Source organism: Moschus berezovskii, chromosome 12, assembly GCF_049115385.1.
Source record: "Moschus berezovskii isolate FMDL1 chromosome 12, NW_MosBer_1.0, whole genome shotgun sequence".
Taxonomy (NCBI): Eukaryota; Metazoa; Chordata; class Mammalia; order Artiodactyla; family Moschidae; genus Moschus; species Moschus berezovskii.
The window spans coordinates 57,687,443-57,712,687 of record NC_142471.1 but is presented as its reverse complement, the minus strand read 5'-3'; the positions used below and the strand labels follow the sequence as shown (position 1 = coordinate 57,712,687).

At 40.0% G+C, this 25,245-nt stretch overlaps 1 pseudogene; it reads left to right on the top strand.

Moving 5' to 3' along the window:
- LOC129555160 (lys-63-specific deubiquitinase BRCC36-like) overlaps positions 1-25,245 on the top strand; it is an 82,031-nt pseudogene extending 56,786 nt beyond the window's left edge.

Here is a 25,245-nt window from a genome sequence, read left to right as displayed (position 1 = left end):
TGGTGATGCATTCTAACCATCTCATCCTCTGCTGCCCCCTTCTCCTTTTGCCTTCAGTCTTTAGCATCATCAGTGTATTTTCCAGTGAGTTGACTTTTTGCATCAGTTGGTCAAAGTATTGGAGCTTAAGTTTTAGCATCAGTCTTTCCAATGAATGTTCAGGGTTGATTTCCTTTAAGATTAACTGTTTTGATCTCCTTGCTATTCAAGTGACCCTCAAGAGTCTTTTCCAATACCACAGTTCAAAAGCATCAATTCTTTGGCACTCAGTCTTTTTGGGGCCGAACTCTCACATCCATACATGATTACTGGAAAAAAAACATAGCTTTGACTATGCAGACCTTTGCTGACAAAGTGATGTCTCTGCTTTTTAGTATGTTGTCTGTGTTTGTCACAGATTTTCTTCCAAGAAGCAAGAATCTTTTAATTTCAATGTGCATGCTACTGCTGCTAAATCACTTCAGTCGTGTCCGACTCTGTATGACTCCATAGACGGCAGCCCACCAGTCTCCCCCGTCCCTGGGATTCTCCAGGCAAAAACACTGGAGTGGGTTGCCATTTCCTTCTCCAATATGGTAATGCTGCTGCTGCTGCTGCTAAGTTGCTTCAGTCATGTCCGACTCTGTGCGACCCCATAGACGGCAGCCCACCAGGCTCCCCCGTCCCTGGGATTCTCCAGGCAAGAACACTGGAGTGGGTTGCCAGGTGCACGTTATTGACCGTCCACTTTAAAACTGGGATTCCCTGGTAGCTCAGCTGGTAAAGAATCTGCCCACAATGCAGGAGACCCGGTTCTATTCCTAGGTCAGGAAGATCCGCTCAAGGAGGGATAGGCTATCCACTCCAGTATTCTTGGGCTTCCCTAGGGGCTCAGCTGGTAAAGAATCCACCTGCAATGCAAGAGACCTGGATTTGATCCCTGGGTTGGGAAGATTCCCCTGAAGAAGGGAACTTCTACCCACTCCAGTATTCTGATCTGGAAAATTCCATGGACTGTATAGTCCATGGGGTCCCAAAGAGTTGGATACCACTGAGCAACTTTCTCTTTCACTTTCTTTTCCTTTAAAGCCAAATCTTTCACTCATTCTTGTGAGCATATCTGTGCAGGAATCAGAATCAGAACCTTTAGTCATGATGAACATTCTCAGTGTCCTACTGGTAACAATTGTTCATCTTTAGCTTTTATTCAGACTGTTCTTGAAGTGTAGTGGTGCTTATTATCCTGTAGACAAACTCTCTTGTTTCTTTTAGATTCTGTTTGGTATACTTTTGGCATTTGTCCCAGTCTCCCTGAGCCAGTCCAACACAGTTATGAGTTATGTGTAGATATTTAAGATTTCTGGTGATCAAAATCTCAATAATTATCCAGGAGAATCCTCACATAAGGAAGGAGAAATTGCGTGGACGACATTCATTCATTCTTCTTTCTTTCCTTCATTCGTTCATCAGTAGATGAATTTTCAGTGCCAACTGTGTCCATTCACCACTGGAGCATGCTGGGTATAACACAAGTGCACTTAAGGATCAGAAGAATCTCAGCTTTAATCTCACCTCTAATACTTCCTCTCTGTGCATGATTTTGTCCTTTTTTCCTCTCTGTTCCCTATAAAAGAATTATAGTCCCTCTACTTATAAAAATGGATCTTCCTGGGTGGCTCAGTGATAAAGAATCTGCCTGCCAATGCAGGATACAGGGGTCCAATCCGTGGGTCAGAAAGATCCTCTGGAGAAGGAAATGGCAACCCACTCCAGTATTCTTACTTTGGAAATTCCATGGACAGAGGAGTCTGGCAGGCTATACAGTCCACAGAGTCACAAAGAATCAGACATGACTGAGCAGTTGAGCACAAACACACAGCCTTCTAGAAATAGGCTTGAACATATGACTTGCTTTAGGCAAAGAAATGTGACTGGAGCATTGTACCCTAAGTCCCAGCCAAAGCTTTAAGAGCTATATGTGGTTCCACCATTGCCCTTTCACCTCTGCCATGCAAATGAGACAGAGCTGCTCCTTCAGTCTGGGTCCTGGAATAAAGGAGATATGAGACACAGTCAAAGGTATTTCACTACCACCCTGTACATGAGTGAGAAATAGACACTTGTCTTTGTAACCCACCACCAGCTCCCAGAGCTTGCTTAAACTCATGTCCATTGAGTCAGTGATGCCATCTAACCATCTCATACTCTGTCATCCCCTTCTCCTCCTGCCTTCAATCAAGTGATTGTTGGCACTCTAAATATATGACATTCTAAAGTCTAGAAGTATCTGTGTTTCTTCATCCCTGCACAGCAGTTTTTCAATGGAAACAGAGAACTTAGGGACACTTTGCATAAATTATGCTCTCTTCATTCCTGTTTATTAAAAAAAAAAGTTGATATCCAGACAATCAATGAAGGAGACTAGTAAGATATAAAAACATATCCTTAAGTCTTTATTCCTTTAAGGTGGCACCTGCTTTACCTCTCTGCTCACACACATTTGTTACATAAATCTCACACGGCTCTTCTCTTTCCTCTCTCCTTTGCCTAATACCACTTTTATAGAATTTTTAGTTTTTGTCTGGAGTCTCAGAATTCTGAGTTAATTTGATGGGGATCCTGAAGGCCACTAGGTGTGAGTGGCAGGGCCAGGCCACTGTTGACCTAGTGTGGGCACAAGGTTAAGTGCAGCTTCAAACTTTGCCCTCACTTCCCTAGAGAGGGAAGGCTCATCAGTGGGTTGGAAGGAAATGGAGCACCAGGACCAGTGGGCTAGTTTCTGTTGGATGGAGGAGAATAGTGGAGCACATATGTTATCTCATTAATCTTCACCACAACCTTACCACACGCGTATCATTATTTACATTTTACAAATGAGAAATCTGAGTCTCAGAATGGTGACATTTTTGTACAGATTGGTATCAGCCAGAAGCAGTTCCACAACCCAAGGCTTTCCATTTCAAATCTCTCAGTCTTTTCCATCATATGCTTTATCTGGGCATTTTCAGCTTATATACGGTGCCCTGGCAAGTAACAAAACTAAGTGTTATTTTGGCGAAAGCATTTAAACACCATATTTTATTTTTTAGCATGTAAGGGGATTCAACTTCAGTGAGATCTGCTGGATTTTGTTTCATGGCAGGGGATTTGAGGAGAAAGCAGAGAAGGTTGGATGGTGATTAGGATTCCAGTTTTAATGGTTTTAAAAAGTAGAATAAAAGTTTCATCAGATATCGGGGAGAGCCTAAATTTGTTTACACAGCACAGCTGAAATGCGACTGATATGAAAATCAGAAAGATCGTGAAATACTAAACTTTCTGTAGGATTAATTCTGGTATGTATAGAAAAAAAAATGAAAGTGAAGTGGTTCAGTCGTGTTCGACTCTTTTCAACCACATGGACTATAGTCTACTAGGCTCCTCCATCCATGAGATTTTCCAAGCAAGAGTACTGGAGTGGGTTGCCATTTCCTTCTCTAGGGTATCTTCCCAACTCAGGGATTGAACCTGGATCTCCCACATTGTAGGCAGACGCTTGACTGTCTGAGCCACCAGGGAAGCCTACGTATAGAATAATAGGCAATTGTTAAAAATAGGATCAGTGTCTTTTATAATGGAAGGCAACTTCATTATTATTCTCTGAGTTACTTATCAATACTTTGCTTTTGTCTCACAGAAGAATTTTTTTTTTTTACTCCCATCTTCTCTTCTTCTGTCTTGTGTAGACCAGTAATCCAGGTTATTGGATTCAATGGGTTTGGTAAGTAGAAAAGTCTGAGACAGTTACAACTTCTGCTTGTAAAATAGCCTTGAAAGTCCCTTAGAGAGTGACTGAGGAAGCTTTGAGCTGGCTAGTGTCTCCTGAGTAGAAATCTCAAAAGACGAAAACCAGAGAATGGAAAAAGTTTGATTAAGGTGCTTTTAAGTAATATAAAGGCTGATCACCGAAGAACTGATGCTTTTGAACTGTGGTGTTGGAGAAGACTCTTGAGAGTCCCTTGGACTGCAAGGAGATCCAACCAGTCCATTCTAAAGGAGATCAATCCTGGGTGTTCATTGGAAGGACTGATGCTAAAGCTGAAACTCCAATACTTTGGCCACCTCATGCGACGAGTCGACTCACTGGAAAAGACTCTGGTGCTGGGAAAGGTTGGGGGTGGGAGGAGAAGGGGACGACAGAGAATGAGATGGCTGGATGGCATCATCGACTCTGTGGACATGAGTTTGAGTGAACTCCGGGAGTTGGTGATGGACAGGGAGGCCTGGCGTGCTGTGATTCATGGGGTCGCAGAGAGTCGGACACGACTGAGCGACTAAACTGAACTGAAGTAATACAAAACTGTTGTACTTTACCATCAGTTAGTAGATAATTTTTTTTTTTGATGGAAGACATCATAATGCAATGAAAGAGTTTTGCTATTGAAAAGATGAGTTCCAATCCAGCCTCTTCTGTATACAAGCTTCCAGATCTCAGAAAGTCATGTAACTTCTTTTGTCCTCTTATCAGTTAATGAGCAAAAGTTACTCAGAACTTTGGTATACAGTAAGTACAGAACCTCCCTCCCACCTCCCATCCCATCCTACCCATCTAGGTTGTCACAGAGGTAGATGCAAACCCCACTGAATTGGAGTGGCCTCTTGAGCCTGTTCTGAAACTATATATTGCTTCTCTTTATCCTACCATTTGCCATCCAACCCTTTTATGATTTTAGACAAAGAAATGGCTTAAACATTCTGAAGAAGATTCTCCCACTTCTCAAGAATAGTGATAATTTCCTATAGAAAAAGCATTCTAATTTAAAATATATTTATTTTTCATCTTACATAAAAGAGAAAGACACATTCAAGGAACCTCAATCACTTCTCAAATAGGACTGCAATTGTCATTTATAATGAATAATTTTTTAACATTTCATATTCATTCAAAGTTCTTATTAACAGATGTTATTGATTTATAGTGTTAGTCTAAAAAGAAATTTAGATTTGACTCATGGTCTGTCTTGACATGCATGTAACAAAATATGTCGTTTAAAATTTACTTGATAGTGAAAGAAACATTTAAGAACAGAAAAATATAGAATTTTAAACTTAGCTGGGAAGACTTAATGTCACTTTACCTTACTCTAAGTGATCAGAATTGAATTAGTACAACTTCAGGGAAAAAATGCTTTTTTGTATCAATTATAATTAAAATGAGAGACTTTGATCTATTTATCACTGACAGAGATACAGCCCACATCTCTAGGGAACTGATCGCAAAAACTGATGAGAGAGCTTATTGTGGTCTTGACGCTCTTTCCTTTGAACTTACAGTCCAAAATCAATAGAATTCCTTATAAACCCCAAGGAAAAGTTGAGTCATGGGAAATGAGGGTCAAAAGTCTGCATTCTCTTATTATGTGCTCATTTAGGAAGAAACACAACTAAACAAAACAAAATAGTAGTGAGAGGGATTGGGTTCTTGATCTGACATGCTTTTTACTACATGGCGCTGTGCTGGTCAGTGATTCTTGATGAGAGAATAGTCTTCCTTCACCAAGGAGAATTACGCACTCTACTTTCAGAAGGGACACACTTGGAGTGGAGAAGGATGGCAGGATTCCCACCTGTCCAGCCAGAGAAATGGAATCAATCCTGCTAACCAATGAGGTGACAGGTGACCTGTACAGGTTGATGCCACTTTTTGAATGATAAAATTTAGAATGTGACCAAGTGAGCAGGTGGCAGAGAGGTGGCAGAGGAAGGAATACTTAAAAGTGAGGAAACTACAAACAGAATCCAAAGTGTTAGATGAAGTGCTAAATTCACCAAAATGAGAGAAAGTATATTTGGTTGGCCCTTATTTCTACACAGAAACCAACATCATTATATCCACTTAACTGTGTTTTCTTATTTTACTTTGCCCCAGTATTTCCTGCTGCTAAATTCATGTTACTGGGAACAACAGGCTGAGATTTCCATTCCTTTGCACAAAATCAATCATAGCTGCTTACTATTGGTAACACTAGGAAAAAATGTTTCTTATTCTGCATTTCTAGGTCTTCTGAAACACCTATCCTTTCTGCCATATTTAAATCATCTTTCCCTTACTCTTTACTCTCTGTTCTCTTATTCTGCACTGACTCTTTCGGAGTGTGTAAGACCTTCAGAAATCATTGGCTGTATGAATGAATTGTCAAGATAGGTATTGATAAAAACCTTAATTAAGATGATTCATGAGGCATTTTTTGAAGGGAAACCCTAAAGAGATTAATATGCTACTAACTTAATATGCTAGGGGAAAACTGTGATAGCACAGAATCTGTTGTCTAGTAATTACTTGAGTGTTTTTTCTTTCCAGGTAACAGCCCTGGACAAAAGGCCAACAAATGCTTCTCTACTTTCAAACAGCTTTCTTTTCCTTTTTTGCTATCTATCTCTTAAGGGTTCACAGGTAGGCTTTTCACAATAGGATCAAAGACTGGTTTGTTCACTTCCAACCATCTTGTCTCTTCATCCTCATTCCTACATTTTTGATCTTCACAGTTTCAGCTCACATATTCCGTAGTTCTACATATTCTTTCCCTCTGCTCATATACAATATTTAGAATTCTATATTTATAGTTCCAGTGAGTCTTGTCACATTGGTTCTTCATCAATAATTCTTGAATAATAAAAACACTTAGCATTTTTAAAATTTTTTTATTTTTAACTGAAGGATAATTGCTTTACAGAATTCTGTTGTTTTCTGTCAAGCATCAACAAGAATCAGCCATAGGTACACATATGTCCCCTCCCTCTGGAACCTCCCTCCCATCTCCTTACCCATCCCACCCTTCTAGATTGTTACAGAGCCCCTGTTCATTTAACATATTTTTATACCAAATATACCTGATGATTCTTCTCAGTGGGACCAATTATCAGTCATTTTGGGATGACTTTTTTCCTGTTTTAATTATGAAATGTTTATTTTTCTGATCATAATTTTATCTAGTTCTACATGCTCATTATAGAAAATCAGGAATATAGCTAAAACTAAAAACGAAACCAAAATAAATAAAAAAGCCACTCATTATCCTTGTACCCAATGATGAACACTGTTTTGTTATATACCTTCCCAGTTTTAATTTTTTTTTGCTTATTCAGGTAACAGGGTCACTAAGAAATAAATGTGTACTCACATCACTTTTCCCCAATTCTACCAATAGAGAAAAGAATTGGTTTCCCTTGTACCTCCTCCCAACCATTGTGAAAGCCTAGAACTTTAGGGCTTAATTCCCTTTATGAGGATTCAGTGGGTGCCTGACGGAGAAGGCAATGGCACCCCACTCTAGTACTCTGCCTGGAAAATCCCATGGACAGAGGAGCCTGGTAGGCTGCAGTCCATGGGGTTGCTAAGAGTCGGACACGACTGAGTGACTTCACTTTCACTTTTCACTTTCCTGCATTGGAGAAGGAAATGGCAACCCACTCCAGTTTTCTTGCCTGGAGAATCCCAGGGAAGAGGGAGCCTGGTGGGCTGTCCTCTACGGGGTCGCATAGAGTCGGACACGACAAATGACTTAGCAGCAGCAGCAGCAGGTCCCTGAAAAGTCTGAGAGGAAAGAGTCAGAAGCAAAGAGCCAGGGGAATTTTAATGCTTCCCCCTGAACTAGGGAGCAGTGGAGAAAGATCTCTAGACTGGAAAAGAGTTATCAGGTTCCAAATGTGTGTCAGTGTGCAGGACCACTGTGAGAAATATCCCTGAAGTTTCCAGAAGCAGAGCGATAAATGAGAGAAAGACAAATGGTAAGGACCATACTTGATAAGAATATCCTGTAGCTGAGGAGCCCTGAAAAAATGATAATTATTGTAGATTAGTAACTTGATTCCTACATCTATATTCTGTAACTATTAAATCCAATATTATTTTTAAGTTCCTGGCGGTAGAATGAGGCCCTAAGAATGACAGTGAGTGAGTAGGGGATTGACGGACATTAAATAATTAAAGAAATCTAGGAATGTATCACTTCCTATAGCCTGATGTGGGGTCTAAAATTCTTTCTCTGTGTGTCTCTCTTTATCTTTCTCTGACTCCTCTCTCTCCCTGAACATATGGGCACATGCAGTGTCCATGTACATAAAACAAATTTAAATTAATAATTTACCAATTTTAACTTGCTTTAAAAAAATTAAACATAATGACCATTTTGTAGTTCCAAGTGTTCCCAAACATGGTATTTTATGGCTGCATGATATTCCACCATCTATGTAGCTGTTGCATACTTTATCAGTTCCCTTAATGGTGGTGGAACATGGTTGTTTCTAGATTCCCCTAATCTAAAAGTGCTTTAGCGACTAAATAGCATGGTGCTATTGCTATTTAGTCACTAAGTTGTGTCTGATTCTTTGAGACTTTGTGAACTTTAGCCTGCCAGACTCCTCTGTCCATGGGATTTCCCAGGCAAGAATACTGGAGTGGGTTGTCATTTCTTTCTCCAGATTTTCCTGACCCAGAGTTGAACCCGCATCTCCTGCTTGGCAGCAGATTCTTTACCATTGATCCACCTGAGAATCGTTTTCACATAACCTTTGTTGTGCAGCTATCACTGATTCTTCAGAATACACGTATTCCTGAAAGTGGGATTACTGAATTAAAGGGAACATTCTCTTTTAGATTTTTTGATACCTAATTCCAAAACACCCTCCAGAATACTTGTTATAACATATCACACAACAATCTGTGATAGTGCCATATTTCCCTTCGCTTGAGAAGGGATTGAAGATTTGAACCATGTCACTTCTGAAAGAACCACTTCTGGTATACTCTGACTAATTCTAACTAGCTAGTATTGTGCAAAGAGTAATGGATACAATAATGGTGCTGATGTTTTCTGAGTTTTTGAGAAAGTAGAATATAATGGATTCTGAACATTGCCTAACAAAATTGATGTTGATTTCTGAGGAAAAAAAATTTAAATAGATGCATTATTAGAAAGCTCATGACTACTTGAACATTCATTTGGCTTTACAGATTTACTTGAATAAATTGAATCACAGCAGCACACAGCCAATTTAGTGACATTTTCACCCCCTAATAGAAATCTGTCTAATTAGGTGCTGTGGTCCTGACTGTATCTATTTAAAGAATGTCCTTTAATCTTCTTCCTGGATTTGGAAATCGTGATAACTGTTGTTTTAAGATATTCTTGAATCATGCAGAGTGTCAGGCAATGACTCATTAATAAGACTGTCTGTATCTTAGACAAGTCAGATGTTGGGACTGATTGGTCCCCAAAAAATAACATCATGAGTAAAAACTGTGTGGGTAATATAAAAGCAAATAATTGGTTGCCTATGATGATTCATTGATTATTTTTAAAAAGCTATATTAAAATATCAAAATCTCATCTCTCATATGATTGTGGGGAACTTGAAAATGAAACCCTGGTATATGACCCATTAGAAGATGTGGACATATGCCAACTACCAAAATATCTTTAGCTTACTCAGGTCCAGATGGGATCAGTGATAACTACTGAAAGGAAAATCATGATCATGTTTTTCTACTGAAAGACAGAAGTTTTGAGAAAGATGATTCTGGGTATATAATAGAAAAGTTGCTGCCTCCACCTGAAGAATATTTGGCATTTATCTCTCAGTTTCCAGCTTTTGAAAGGTCTGAGTCTTAGCAAGAATTCAGCTAAGAAAAATTACTGAAAGTGATTCACTAAACAGGACAGCTCGTTATCTTATAGGTTGTTCTAGATAATTGCTATGACAATTCTTATGGCAATTTATGGATTCCAAGAGTCCATGGAAAAAATGAGATAATGTTTTCAAATCTTCCATGAGGTGAAAACTTAAATACATTTTAATCTTAAAAGGCAAGATGAGGGAGATTCTAGGAAGGCAGGAAGTATAGTTGAAGTAACTTCCCAATCCCCATAGATAGAACTAGATAGCAAAACTAAAAGCCTATGGATGACAAAAATAGCACTCTTTCTAACCCCAAAATACAAATTTGTGACAAAAAATCTGCCAACTTCTAGAACTTCCTAGTGTCATAATTTCTGAAGGAGGAAGCATAAATGGAGTAACTAAAAAAATGGAGTGACCTAAAGAATATAAGGAGCTTCAATGGTGGCTCAGTGGTAAAGGATATACCTGCAATGTAGGAGACGCAAGTTTGATCCCCAGAGAAGGAAATGGCAACCTGCTCCAGTATTCTTGCCTAGGAAATCCCATGGACAGAGGATCCTGGTGGGCTCTAGTCCATGGGGTCACAAGAGTTGGACACAACTTAGCTACTAAACCACCACCACCACCAAAGAATATAGAATCTCAACCCAGGCACTCGCTGAAAAGCATGGGAGGCCAACTTGAGAACAACATCTAAAGCTGAGAATGGTTTTGACCACTTCAAAAGTAGAGACACATGAGGGACCCACAGCAAAGTCTAAAGAAATTGAGCAGTTTAGGCCCTGTGAACTTTGACACTGAGAAGGACTCCCTTCCAAGAGAGGGTTCAAAGGTGAAGAGAAATTAGTGGGAGTGGAATCAAAATTGAATAGGGTATGGGCAACGGAGACAAAAGACTGAGAAGATCAAGTTAAAAATTGAGAGGGAAACAGAGCTAGAAATCTTCAGAAAGCAAGTCACCAAATTCTTGCACACTATGTGAAAACAATAGAGGACACAGGGGACTTGTTAGACTAGAAAAAAAAATGATCCTTAATTATGCCTTCTGAAAGTCCAAGAAAACTAGCTGCAATTGACCAGCATCTACTGTATTAGGAACAAATCCGACACAAAATTACTATAAAAAAGAATATAGAGCAAAATAACATCCTTTCTTATGGGATGCCTAAGAAAATTTAAACTGTAACTTACTGCTTCAAAACAAAAATATAAATACATGATTTAAAGAGCAATATTAATAAGAATTAGAAAAACTTAGAAATGGGAAGACAGAACTAAAAGAAGAATTAGAAATAAGGGGGGAAATAATTTTAGAAATTAAGACTGGACTAAAAAATACAGTGGAAGAAGATGAATGAATACAGTAAATAATGTCTTAAGATAAATAGAAATAAAAAGGAAATGAGGTGAAAAGAATTCAAGAGAAAATAACCAATCCTGAAGATAGACAAAGAAAATTCAACACATAAGTAATATGCATTCCTGAGGAAAATGCTAAAGCAAGGGGGAAAATATGAAAAACTATAATTCAAGAAAGCTTTTCGGAATTAAAAATGAAATATCTTTAACTGTAATTTGAAAGAGTACACTGTGTACCTATGAATATCAACCTAGAACAATCAACAGAAAGGTACTTTTTAGTGTCAACCCTAAAAATAAAGTATTTGGTTATCTAGACAAAAATAGTAAATAATAAATAATACTAGGTTATCTTCAAACTATTACACAGTAGTACCAATGCTGGGAAAAATTGAAGGCAGGAGGAGAAGAGGGCCACAGAGGATGGAATGGTTGGATGGCATCACCAATTCAATGGATGAATTTGGTCAAACTCCAGGAGATGGTAAGGGACAGGGAAGCCTTGGGTGCTGCAGTCCATAGGGTCACAAAGGGTCAGACACAACTTGGAGACTGAACAATAACAAAAATTTTATACCAGAGAAAATTGGCTTAATATATAGGAAATGACTTTATATCCAGCAAAGATGACTTGCAAGTATAGAATAGAACATGTGTTATTGGCATACAAGAAGTAGCATGCTCTTGCCATGCTCCCTGTCTGAGGAATTAAATAGCAAACTTCAGAAAATCCACATGTAGAGAGATACATCAATATGACTGGTGGTGAGCACAAAATATACACTTACTTATAGAATTAATAGTTATAATTCTATAACTAATAGAATTAATTAATTCCAGTAGTCATGTATGGATGAAGAAGGCAGAGCACTGAAGAGATGATGCCTTCAAATTGTGGTGTTGCAGAAGACTCCTGAGAGTCCCTTGGACAGCAAGGAGATCAAACCAGTCAATCCTAAAGGAAATAAACCCTCAATATTCATTGGCAAGACCAATGCTAAAGCTGAAACTCCAATATTCTGGCCACTGATATGAAGAACTGACTCAGTGGAAAAGACGCTGATGCTGAGAAAAACTGAGGGCAAGAGGAGAAGGGGGCAACAGAGGATTAGATGGTTGGATGGCATCACTGACTCAATGGACATGAACCTGAGCAAACTCCAGGAGATAGTAAAGGACAGGGAAGTCTGGCATGCTGCAGTCCATAGGATTGCAAAGAGTTAGATATGACTTAGTGACTGAACAACAATGAACAGAATTAATAGTGAATGTAAGTAGAAGGGAGAAAATATAGTATGTAATGGCTATATGCCCTTATACGCAAATATGCTATGCAAAAAGCCACACACAAATAAGGGAAATAAAAACAACCAAAATTTTCTTAATTGTTTTCAGTTAACATAATTGGTGGTAACAGAATTGGTGTTATGTACATAATTAGAAATTAGATGCCTTAGAAAGCATCACTACGAACAAAGCTAGTGGAGGTGATGGAATTCCAGTTGAGCTATTTCAAATCTTGAAAGATGATGCTGTGAAAGTGCTGCACTCAATATGCCAGAAAATTTGGAAAACTCAGCAGTGGCCACAGGACTGGAAAAGGTCAGTCTTCATTCCAATCCCAAAGAAAGGCAATGCCAAAGAATGCTCAAACTACCGCACAATTGCACTCATCTCACACGCTCGTAAAGTCATGCTCAAAATTCGCCAAGCCAGGCTTCAGCAGTATGTGAACCGTGAACTCCCAGATGTTCAAGCAGGTTTTAGAAAAGGCAGAGGCACCAGAGATCAAATTGCCAACATCCACTGGATCATGGAGAAAGCAAGAGAGTTCCAGAAAAACATCTATTTCTGCTTCACTGTCTATGCCAAAGCCTTTGACTGTGTGGATCACAATAAACTGTGGAACATTCTGAAAGAGATGGGAATCCCAGACCACCTGACCTGCCTCTTGAGAAACCTGTATGCAGTCAGGAAGCAACAGTCAGAACTGTATATGGAACAACAGACTGGTTCCAAATAGGAAAAGGAGTACGTCAAGGCTGTATATTGTCACCTTGCTTATTTAACTTATATGCAGAGTACATCCTGAGGAACGCTGGGCTGGAAGAAGCACAAGCTGGAATCAAGACTGCTGGGAGAAATATCAATAACCTCAGATATGCAAATGACACCACCCTTATGGCAGAAAGTGAAGAGGAACTAAAAAGCCTCTTGATGAAAGTGAAAGAGGAAAGTGAAAAGGTTGGCCTGAAGCTCAACATTCAGAAAACTAAGATCATGGCATCTGGTCCCATCACTTCATGGGAAATAGATGGAAAAACAGTGGAAATAGTGTCAGACTTTATTTTTTTCGGCTCCAAAATTACTGCAGATGCTGATTGCAGCCATGAAATTAAAAGACGCTAACTCCTTGGAAGGAAAGTTATGACCCGCCTTGATAGTATATTAAAAAGCAGAGACATTACTTTTCCAACAAAGATCCGTCTAGTCAAGGCTATGGTTTTTCCAGTGGTCATGTATGGATGTGAGAGTTGGACTGTGAAGAAAGCTAATCACCAAAGAATTGATGCTTTTGAACTGTGGTGCTGGAGAAGACTCTTGAGAGTCCCTTGGACTGCAAGGAGATCCAACCAGTCCATTCTAAAGGAAATCAATCCTGGGTGTTCATTGGAAGGACTGATGCTAAAGCTGAAACTGCAATACTTTGGCCATCTCATGCGACGAGTTGACTCACTGGAAAAGACTCTGATGCTGGGAAATGTTGGGGGCAGGAGGAGAAGGGGACGACGGAGAATGAGATGGCTGGATGGCATCACCGACTCTGTGGACATGAGTTTGAGTGAACTCCGGGAGTTGGTGATGGAGAGGGAGGCCTGGAGTGCTGTGATTCATGGGGTCACGGAGAGTCGGACACGACTGAGTGACTGAACTGAACTGAACATAATTAGAAGTAAGGTAAATGGGCAATTATGAGACTATTCTTCTATCGTCACCACTGTAGCTGAAAAGCAGAACTCTTGGTAAAACGTATGGTGTTTTAGATGTGATAAAAGAGAGATTAAGGAAAAAGGTGGTATACCAACTAAGTTAACCCTTATTTACATTTTTAATCTCAGAACACATACTCATATGTGTGTGTATATATATATATATATATATATACACATACACATACATATGACTTTTTTCTCTCTGGAAAGCTCTTCCTCTAACTATATGCTTGGTTACCTCGCATGCTTATTTCAAACTTTGATATAAATATTACCTTATCAATGAAGCTAATCCTAACTCTGCAATATGCCCCACAGTCTTGTCTCCCTTATTTTGCTCTATTTTTTATTTTCTCTGAAGCATATATCCTTTTCTAACATACTATGCAATTTATAAACTTATTATGTATATTACATATTGCTAGAACATGAGTTTCTGTAGCACAGAAATATTTCTCTGTAGTTCAGTGATGTAGCTCAAACATCTAGAACACTTAGAAGGTGCTCAAGTGTTGGATATGTTGGATGAATTGTTGAGTTTCATTATACTACTAATAGCTAAAAGTTTGTTTTGTTTGTATTACCTTCACTAATATAGATACTATCCTGGCTCACATAGTAAAGAAAACCATTTTCAAACTCAGTTGAAAGCTGTTGGAGATACTTTCACTGGATTGCAATTTATATGCTTCCATCTAAATCCAGGGAGAACTAGGCTACATAGATGCTCATTCAGTGCCATAGGGTATATTAAAAGTAGTCAAGTGAGTAAATAAACTCTCACATTTTAGATTATTACTAGCAAAGGCCAAAAGCAAACTTTGTAAAATAAAATCAAGTTACAAGCATACTTCATTTTATGGTTATTTGCAGATATTGCATTTTTTTTCAAACTGAAGGTTTGCAGTAACCCTACAAAGAACAAGTCTATCACTGCCATTTTTCCAATAGCATTATTTTTTGATTAAGGTATTGTACATTATTTTTTTAGACATATTGCTATTACATACTTAATAGGCTACAGTATAGTCTAAACATAACTTTTATAGGCACTGGGAAATCAAAAAATTCATGACTTACATTACTGCAATACTCACTTTATTGTCTGGAATGAACCTGCAATTTCTCCAAGTCATGCCTTCCGTTCCGTTTCGTTCTGTTCCGTTCCGTTTCGTGGCTCAGTCGTGTCTGACTCTTTGCGACCCGGTGGACTGTAGCCTACCAGGCTTCTCCGTCCATGGGATTCTCCAGGCAAGAATAGTGGAGTGGGTTACCATCTCCTTCTCCAGGGGATAGAACATAAAAAAATCTTGCAGAACAGTGAGAATAAATATAGTTCTCTACTCTATACTGTTTCTAGGAAGTTATTTTTTTTAAACTGATCCCTCAAGGACTCTTTTTTGTAAAGCATCAAAATGTACTATTTGAAATCAGCATTATAGACTAAAACGCTCTAGTTTTGTAATCTATCTAGACAATAGATTGTTTTGTAAAGCATATTCCGAGGAGAAAGATAATGTATGCACTTGAATCAACAGAGGGATTTTAATACAGTGTTTAAATCTAGACTTTTAAAACTAAGAATGTAAAAGATGTTCTCCATTCCCCATTTTAAAAAAATTTAGTTTTCTCAGGTATGCATATTGTACATTTTTTAAATGCAATATTTGAAGACATTTGTCATTTGGTGCAGGAGACACCAACATCAGGGGCTCTGTGTCACATGTCTTTCATCTATCCTTCCAGATATACTCGCTACCCTGCCTCACCTCTACCTGTGCTGGCACTCTGGCCATATGGACTGTATCAACATCCATATCTCTCTAGTTTCTGTTTTGTTTCAGCCAATAGGGAGCTCTGGCAAGAGATCAGAATGAGGTAGGGAAGTGAAGTGAGTGCATGTATTTCTCTTGGCTGTCTCTCTGAAAGGTTGTCTTGAATCGGCTGCCTTCAAAGTCACTGTCTGTTGGTCAGTGCTCCTCCCAAGGGTTATAACTCTTCCAAAATAGCCTATGTGAAACTGCATGTTATTGGTCAAATCTGCTTGTCTTTGTGTTATTTACCTTGCATTTCTAGCAAAGTTGACCATAGTTTCATATTCCTGTTCCTTTGTTCATTCTTCTGTAGGGTTATTCAGTTGTAGAGTTTCCCTACAAATTCAGAGTAAAAATTCTTTTTTGTCATATACATTGCAAATAACATTTTTTGGTCCTTGACTTACCTTTTGAGTTTATTTGTCGTTGATTCTTTGTAATAGATATGATTTTAATTTAATTTAATTTTTAAATTTTTTTAAATTTTATTTTATTGGAGGCAAATTACCTTACATTAATATATTGGTTGGTTTTGCCATACATTGACACGAATCTGCCCCGGGTGTACATGTGTTCCCTTTCTTGAACCCACTCCCACCTCCCTCTTCCCCAGATCCTCCCTCTAGGTCATCCACGTGCAACAGCCCCAAGCATCCTGTATCATGCGTCGAACCTGGACTGGTAATTCATTTTACATATGATAATATACATGCTACAATGCCATTTTCCCAAACCATCCCACCCTCACCCTCTCCCACAGAGTCCCAAAGACTGTTCTATACATCTGTGTCTCTTTTGCTGTCTCGTATACAGGGTTATCATTTGCATCTTTCTAAATTCCATATATATGCGTTAGTATACTGTATTGGTGTTTTTCTTTCTGGCTTACTTCACTCTGTATAATAGGCTCTGGTTTCATCCACCTCAATAGAACTGATTCAAATGCATTCTTTTTAATGGCTGAGTAATACTCCGTTGTGTATATGTACCAAAGCTTTCTTATCCATTCATCTGCAGATGGACATCTAGGTTGCTTCCATGTCCTGGCTATTATAAACAGTGCTACAATGAACACTGGAGTACACGTGTCTCTTTCAATTCTGGTTTCCTCGGTGTGTATGCCCAGGAGTGCGATTGCTGGATCATGTGGCAGTTCTATTTCCAGTATTTTGAGGAATCTCCACACTGTTCTCCATAGTGGCTGTACTAGTTTGTATTCCCACCAAGAGTGTAAGAGGGTTCCCTTTTCTCCACACCCTCTCCAGCATTTATTGCATGTAGACTTTTGGATACCAACCATTCTGACGGGTGTGAAATGGTATCTCATTGTGGTTTTGATTTGCATTTCTCTGATTATGAGGGATGCTGAGCATTTTTTCATGTGTTTGTTAGCCATCTTTGTGTCTTCTTTGGAGAAATGTCTGTTTAGTTCTTTGGCCCATTTTTTGATTGGGTCATTTATTTTTCTGGAATTGAGCTGCAGGAGCTGATTGTATATTTTGGAGATTAATCCTTTATCAGTTGCTTCATTTGCTATTATTTTCTCCCATTCTGAAGGCTGTCTTTTCACCTTGCTTATAGTTTCCTTTGATGTGCAGAAGCTTTTGATTTTAATTAGGTCCCATTTGTTTATTTTTGCTTTTATTTCCAATATTCTGGGAGGTGGGTCTTGGAGGAACTTGCTGTGATTTATGTCGGAGAGTGTTTTGCCTACGTTCTCCTCTAGGAGTTTTATAGTTTCTGGTCTTACATTTAGCTCGCTAATCCATTTTGAGTTTATTTTGGTGTATGGTGTTAGGAAGTGTTCTAGTTTCATTCTTTTACAAGTGGCTGACCAGTTTTCCCAGCACCACTTGTTAAAGAGACTGTCTTTTCTCCATTTTATATTCTTGCCTCCTTTGTCAAAGATGAGGTGTCCATAGGTGCATGTATTTATCTCTGGGCTTTCTATTTTGTTCCATTGATCTATATTTCTGTCTTTATGCCAGTACCATACTGTCTTGATGACTGTGGCTTTGTAGTAGAGCCTGAAGTCCGGCAGGTTAATTCCTCCCATTCCATTCTTCTTCTTCAAGATTGCTTTGGCTATTCGAGGTTTTTTGTATTTCCATACAAATTGTGAGATTATTTGTTCTAGTTCTGTGAAAAATATAATTGGTAGCTTGATAAGGATTGCATTGAATGTATAAATTACTTTGGGTAGTATACTCATTTTTACAATATTTATTCTTCCAATCCACGAACATGGTATATTTCTCCATCTATGAGTGTCCTCTTTGATTACTTTCACTAGTGTTTTATAGTTTTCTATGTAAAAGTCTTTTGTTTCCTTAGGTAGATATATTCCTAAGTATTTAATTCTTTTCATTGCAACAGTGAATGGAATAGTTTTCTTAATTTCTCTTTCTATTTTCTCATTATTCGTGTATAGGAATGCAAGGGATTTCTGTGTGTTGATTTTATATCCTGCAACTTTACTGTATTCATTGATTAGCTCTAGTAGTTTTCTGGTAGAGTCTTTGGGGTTTTCTGTGTAGAGGATCATGTCATCAGCGAACAGTGAAAGTTTTACTTCTTATTTTCAAATTGTATTCCTTTTATGTCTTTTTCTGCTCTGATTGCTGTAGCCAAAACTTCCAGAACTATGTTGAATAGTAGTGGTGAGAGTGGGCACCCTTGTCTTGTTCCTGACTTTAGGGGAAATGCTTTCAGTTTTTCACCATTGAGGATACTGTTTGCTGTGGGTTTGTCATATATAGCTTTTATTATGTTGAGATATGTCCCTTCTATTCCCACTTTCTGGAGGGTTTTTATCATAAATGGATGTTGAATTTGTTGAAGACTTTCTCTGCATCTATTGAGATAATCATATGATTTTTATTTTTCAGTTTGTTAATGTGGTGTATTACATTGATTGATTTGTGGATATTGAAGAATCCTTGCATTCCTGGGATAAAGCCCACTTGGTCATGATGTATGATCTTCTTAATGTGTTGTTGGATTCTGATTGCTAGAATTTTGTTAAGGATTTTTGCATCTATGTTCATCAGTGATATTGGCCTATAGTTTTCTTTTTTTTGTGGGATCTTTACCTGGTTTTGGGATTAGGGTGATGGTGGCCTCATAGAATGAGTTTGGAAGCTTCCCTTCCTCAGCAATTTTCTGGAAGAGTTTGAGTAGAATAGGTGTTAGCTCTTCTCTAAATTTTTGGTAGAATTAGGCTGTGAAGCCGTCTGGACCTGCGCTTTTGTTTGCTGGAAGATTTCTGATTACATACTCTAGTTCTGTGCTTGTGATGGGTCTGTTCAGATTCTATTTCTTCTTGGTTCAGTTTTGGCAAGGTGTATTCTGGAATTTGTCCATTTATTCCAAGTTATTCATTTTATTGCCATATAATTGCTGATAGTAGTCTCTAATAATCCTTTGTATTTCTGTGTTGTTGGTTGTGATCTCTCCATTTTCATTTCTAATTTTATTGATTTGGTTCTTCTCCCTTCTACCTTCTCAAAGAACCAGATTTTGGCTTTGTTGATTTTTCCTAGGGTCTCTTTTGTTTCTTTTGCATTTATCTCTGCCCTAATTTTTACGATTTCTTTCCTTATACTGACCCTGGGGTTCTTCATTTCTTCCTTTTCTAGTTTCTTTAGATGCAGAGTTAGGTTATTTAGTTGACTTTTTTCTTGTTTCTTGAGGTGTGCCTGTATTGCTATGAACTTCCCCCTTGGCACTGCTTTTACAGTGTCCCAGAGGTTTTGGGTTGTTGTGTTTTCATTTTCATTCATTTCTATGCATATTTTGATTTCTCTTTTGATTTCTTCTATGATTTGTTCATTATTCAGCAGCGTGTTTTTCAGCCTCCATATGTTGGCATTTTTAATAGTTTTTCTCCTGTAATTGAATCTTACTGCATTGTGGTCAGAAAAGATGCTTGAAATGATTTCAATTTTTTTGAATTTACCAAGGCTAGATTTATGGCCCAGGATGTGATCTATCCTGGAAAAGGTTCCGTGTGCACTTGAGAAAAAGGTGAAATTCATTGTTTTAGGGTGAAATGTCCTATGGAGATCTATTAAGTCTAACTGGTCTATTGTATCATTTAAAGTTTGTGATTCCTTAACTTTCTGTTTAATTGATCTATCCATAGGTGTGAGTGGGATATTAAAGTCTCCCACTATTATTGTGTTATTGTTAATTTCCCCTTTCATAATTGTTAGTAATTGTCTTACATATTGCGGTGCTCCTATGTTGGGTGCATATATATTTACAATTGTTATATCTTCTTCTTGGATTGATCCTTTGATCATTATGTGGTTTCCTTCTTTGTCTCTTTTCACGGCCTTTGTTTTAAAATCTATTTTATCTTATATGAGTATTGCTACTCCTGCTTTCTTTTGGTCTCTATTTGCGTGGAATATCTTTTTCCAGTCCTTCACTTTCAGTCTGTATGTGTCCCTCGATTTGAGGTGGGTCTCTTGTAGACAACATATATGGGGGTCTTGTTTTTGTATCCATTCAGCCAGCCTTTGTCTTTTGGTTGGGGCATTCAACCCATTTACGTTTAAGGTAATTATTGATAAGTATGATCCTGTTGCCATTTTCTTTATTGTTTTGGGTTCGAGTTTATATACCCTTTCTGTGTTTCCAGTCTAGAGAAGATCCTTTAGTATTTATTGGAGAGCTGATTTGGTGATGCTGAATTCTCTCAGCTTTTGCTTGTCTGTAAAGCTTTTGATTTCTCCTTCATATTTGAATGAGATCCTTGCTGGGTATAGTAATCTGGGCTGTAGGTTACTTTCTTTCATCACTTTAAGTATGTCTTGCCATTCCCTCCTGGCCTGAAGAGTTTCTGCTGAAAGATCAGCTGTTATCCTTATGGGGATCCCCTTGTGTGTTATTTGTTGTTTTTCCCTTGCTGCTTTTAATATTTGTTCTTTGTGTTTGATCTTTGTTAATTTGATTAATATGTGCCTTGGAGTATTTCGCCTTGGGTTTATCCTGTTAGGGACTCTCTGTGTTTCTTGGACTTGGGTGATTATTTCCTTCCCCATTTTAGGGAAATTTTCAACTATTATCTCCTCAAGTATTCTCTCATGGTCTTTCTTTTTGTCTTCTTCTTCTGGGACTCCTGTGATTCGAATGTTGGGGGGTTTAATATTGTCCCATATGTTTCTAATATTGTCCTCATTTCTTTTAATTATTTTTTCTTTTACCATCTCTGTTTCATTTATTTCTACAATTCTATCTTCTAGCTCGCTTATCCTGTCTTCTGCCTCCATTATTCTATTGTTTGTGCCCTCAAGAGTGTTTCTGATCTCATCTATTGCATTATTCATTATACATTGACTCTTTTTTATTTCCTCTAATTCCTTATTGAACTTTTCTTGCATCTTCTCAATCCTTTTCTCCAGTTTATTTATCTGTAACCCCATTTTGCTTTTCAGATTTTGAATCATTTTCACAATTAAAATTCGAAATTCTTTATCGGGTAGGTTCCCTATATCTTCCTCTTATGTTTGTGTTGGTGGGCATTTATCCTGTTCCTTTACTTGTTGGGGATTTCTCTGCCTCTTCATCTTGCTTATATTGCTGTGTTCGGGGTGGCCTTTCCATCTTCTGGCAGTTTGTGGAGTTCTCTTTATTTTGTAGTTACCTTCTTGTGTGTGGGGTTGGATGGGTGACTTGTCAAGGTTCCCTGCTTAGGGAAGCTTGTGTCAATGTTCTGGTGGGTGGAGCTAGATTTCTTCTCTCTGGAGTGCAATGAAGTGTCCAGTAATGAGTTTGAGATGTCAGTGGGTTTGGGTTTGGGCAGCCTGTATATTGAAGCTCAGTGCTGTTCTCCTGTGTTGCTGGATAGTTTGCGTAGTATGTCTTTCACTGAAACTTGTTGCCCCTTGGGTGGTGCCTGGTTTCAGTGTATGTATGGAGGCATTTAATGCGTACCTATCAATTAATGTTCTCTGGAACAGGAGATCTCTGGTGTTCTCAGGATTTGGACTTAAGCCTCTGCCTCTGTTTTTCAGTCTTATTCTTGCAATATGCTAAAGGCTTCTCCCTCTGTTACTTCCAAGGCAGTTCCTTCTGTTGGAAAAGCTCTTCTGTTTTCTGGTCTCCTCAGTGTCTAATTCCCGTCCTGACACCCGAATGCGGTGGTGGACTCTTTTTAAAATTTTTTCCCGGCTCATCTGTTCAGTCCTGCTGTGGGGAGGGAGGAACGCAGCTAACAAATATCCCTGGAGTCTGTAGGGAGTGCTCGCAGTGTCTCGGCTACACTAGGAATGCTCCCGCTCAAGTTGTGTGTGCTTTCCCTGTTTATGCTGCTCAGGCTCTGGGTTGCTCTGCCGGGAGCTGTCCGCGGCCGTCGCTGGGTTGCATGCACTTCCCAGGTCTGAGAGGCTCCAGTTCAGGTCCTCAGGTACTCCACAAAGGCGCAGACTTGGCTGGGCCTGCGTTTTGTGCCTTCCCCGGTCGAGCAGCTCAGGTGACCAGGTGTTTGGCGAGCGCGGTTGCTGCGACTTATCGCCTTCCCGGTCCCTGCCACTCGGTTTTCTGGGTGTACAACTGGCTCACTTTCTCAGGCGGTATCAACCGACTGAACCCAAGAAGTCTTGGTTAGCAAGGAAGCCTGCCTGCAGCTTGGTATGGGAAGCCTCTCTGGGGCCGCGGCTGCCCCTTCCGGCGCTGGCTTCTCTCCCTGCCTGTGTCTGCGGGGGCTGGGGGATGGGCCGCCCGCAGCTGGCTCGCTCTGCTCAGTCCTTGGTTCTGTGAGCGGGCTGGCGGAGTCTTGGGTTCGGGCTTTTCGCAGGCTTTTCGCCTTTCTGCTTCGCTATCTTAAGTTCGCGCCCTCAGTTTGCCCTGGGGCATTCAAGCCCGGTTCTCCCTCTAAGCGCTGCTGCCGGCACCTCCCTGCCCAGCCCCCGCCTGCTAGTGGGGGGTGCGGGCATCCGCGTGGTTTCTCCGCTGAGAGTTTCCTCTGGGCACTTAGTCCGTGAGTTTTAATTATTTATGTCTTTTGTCTCCCAGTTATGCGGCCCTCTGAGGTTCCACTCGCCAGTGTTTCCAGGTGTTTAGAAACTTCTCTCTTTTTTTTTTAAGCCTCCCTTCCCAGGAAGGAGCTCCATCCCTCCCTCTTTTGTCTCCTTTTTATCTTTTATACTATTTCCTACCTCCTTTCGAAGACTATGGGTTGCTTTTCTGGGTGCCTGATGTCCTCTGCCGGTATTCAGAAGTTGTTTTGTGGGATTTACTCAGCGTTCAAATGTTCTTTTGCTGATTTTGTGGGGGAGAAAGTGGTCGCCCCGTCCTATTCCTCCGCCATCTTCCCGTGCTCCTCCGATTTTAATTTTAAAACAGTAAAGTTACCAATCTTTTATTCGTGGTTTGTTCTTTTTTGTGTGCTTTACTTAAAGGCTTCTTTTCTATCCTTGTGTAAAAGATAGTTTCCTATGTTTTTTTGTTAAATTATTAAAATATTGTTTCTGAAATTTGGGACTTTATTTATTCAAACTCCTCCAAAGTCTACAGAAACAGTAATAAAATAAATAAAACTCACCTCATTCTTTTCCTTAGCATCATTTTGAATTTATCTATAATATTTGAATTCCTTATTGAATTATATTAATGAAAGATATGAGCAGTATCTTCAGAAAGCCTTAAACTTAATTTTAATCTGCCACTTACCTGTTATGTATATTTCAGTTGCATAATCATTATTGACCTTGTATTTATTCATCTATAAAACTGGAGTAATTATAAGCTCTCTCACTAGACTAAAAATTAAATTATTGTGATTATACTTTACAAACTAGAAAATTATCAGTTCAGTTCAGTTCAGTTCAGTCGCTCAGTCGTGTCCGACTCTCCGCGACCCCATGAATCACAGCACGCCAGGCCTCCCTGTCCATCACCAACTCCCGGAGTACACTCAAACTCATGTCCATCGAGGCGGTGATGCCATCCAGCCATCTCATTCTCCGTCGTCCCCTTCTCCTCCCGCCCCCAACCTTTCCCAGCATCAGAGTCTTTTCCAGTGAGTCATTTTAATTAATAGTCTTCATTGATTTTTCTATCAGGATTCCCTGTTAAAAATACTGACCGGGTCCCAAGCACGCCCCGTGCCCCAGGCCCCGCTCGCACGTCCCCAGCTCTGCCCCCGCCCGCACCCTCAACGCCCTGCGCCGCCCCGCCCCTTGCCGTGCCGCCCCGCCCCTTGCCGTGCCGCCCCGCCCCTTGCCGTGCCGCCCCGCCCCTTGCCGTGCCGCCCCGCCCCTTGCCGTGCCGCCCCGCCAGGATGAGCAGCGGGTTGGTCAAGCCTGAGCTAGCCAGAGGCTGTCGTGAGCAGGCCAGGGCAAGGTGGCTGTGCAGGTGGTGCAGGCGGTGCAAGCAGTCCATCTGGAGTCAGACGCCTTCCTCGTGTGTCTCAACTACGCTCTGAGCACGGAGAAGGAAGAGGTGATGAGGCTGTGCTTTGTGGAGGTTGACACCATCAGAATTGTTCACATTCATTCTGTCATCATCCTGCGACGTTCCGAGAAGAGGATGGATCACCTGGAAATTTCTCCAGAGCAGCTGTCTGCGGCCTCAACAGAGGCAGAGAGGTTGGCTGAACTGACGGGTCGCCCCATGAGAGTTGTGGGTTGGAATCACGCCCATCCCCATATAACTGTTTGGCCTTCACATGTTGATGTCTGCACACAAGCCATGTATGTACCAGATGATGGATCAAGGCTTTGTAGGACTTATATTTTCCTGCTTCATGCTGCTTCTGCTGCTAAGTCGTTTCAGTCATGTCCGACTCTGTGTGACCCCATAGACGGAAGCCCACCAGGCTCCCCTGTCCCTGGGATTCTCCAGGCAAGAACACTGGAGTGGGTTGCCATTTCCTTCTCCAATGTGTGAAAGGGAAAAGTGAAAGTAAAGTCGCTCAGTCGTGTCCGACCCCTAGCGACCCCACAGACTACAGCCTACCAGGCTCCTCCATCCATGGGATTTTCTAGGCAAGAGTACTGGAGTGGGGTGCCATTGCCTTCTTTCCTGCTTAATAGAGGATAAAAATACACAGACTGGACGGGTACTCTGTACTTGCTTTCAATCCATACAAGCCCCAAAGAGCTGAGTATGAGAGAATTGAAATCCCAATTCATATTGTACCTCACGTAACCATTGGGAAAGTATCCCTTGAGTCAGCAGTTGAGCTGCCCAAGATCCTGTGCCAAGAAGAACAAGCTGCGTATAGGAGGATCCATAGCCTTACACATCTGGACTCAGTAACCAAGATCCATAATGGCTCAGTGTTTACCAAGAATCTGTGCAGTCAGGTGTCAGCGGTCAGTGGACCTCTACTACAGTGGTTGGAGGACAGACTGGAGCAAAACCAACAGCATGTGCAGGAGCTGCAACAAGAAAAGGAAGAGCTTCTGCAAGAACTTCCTTCTCTAGAATAA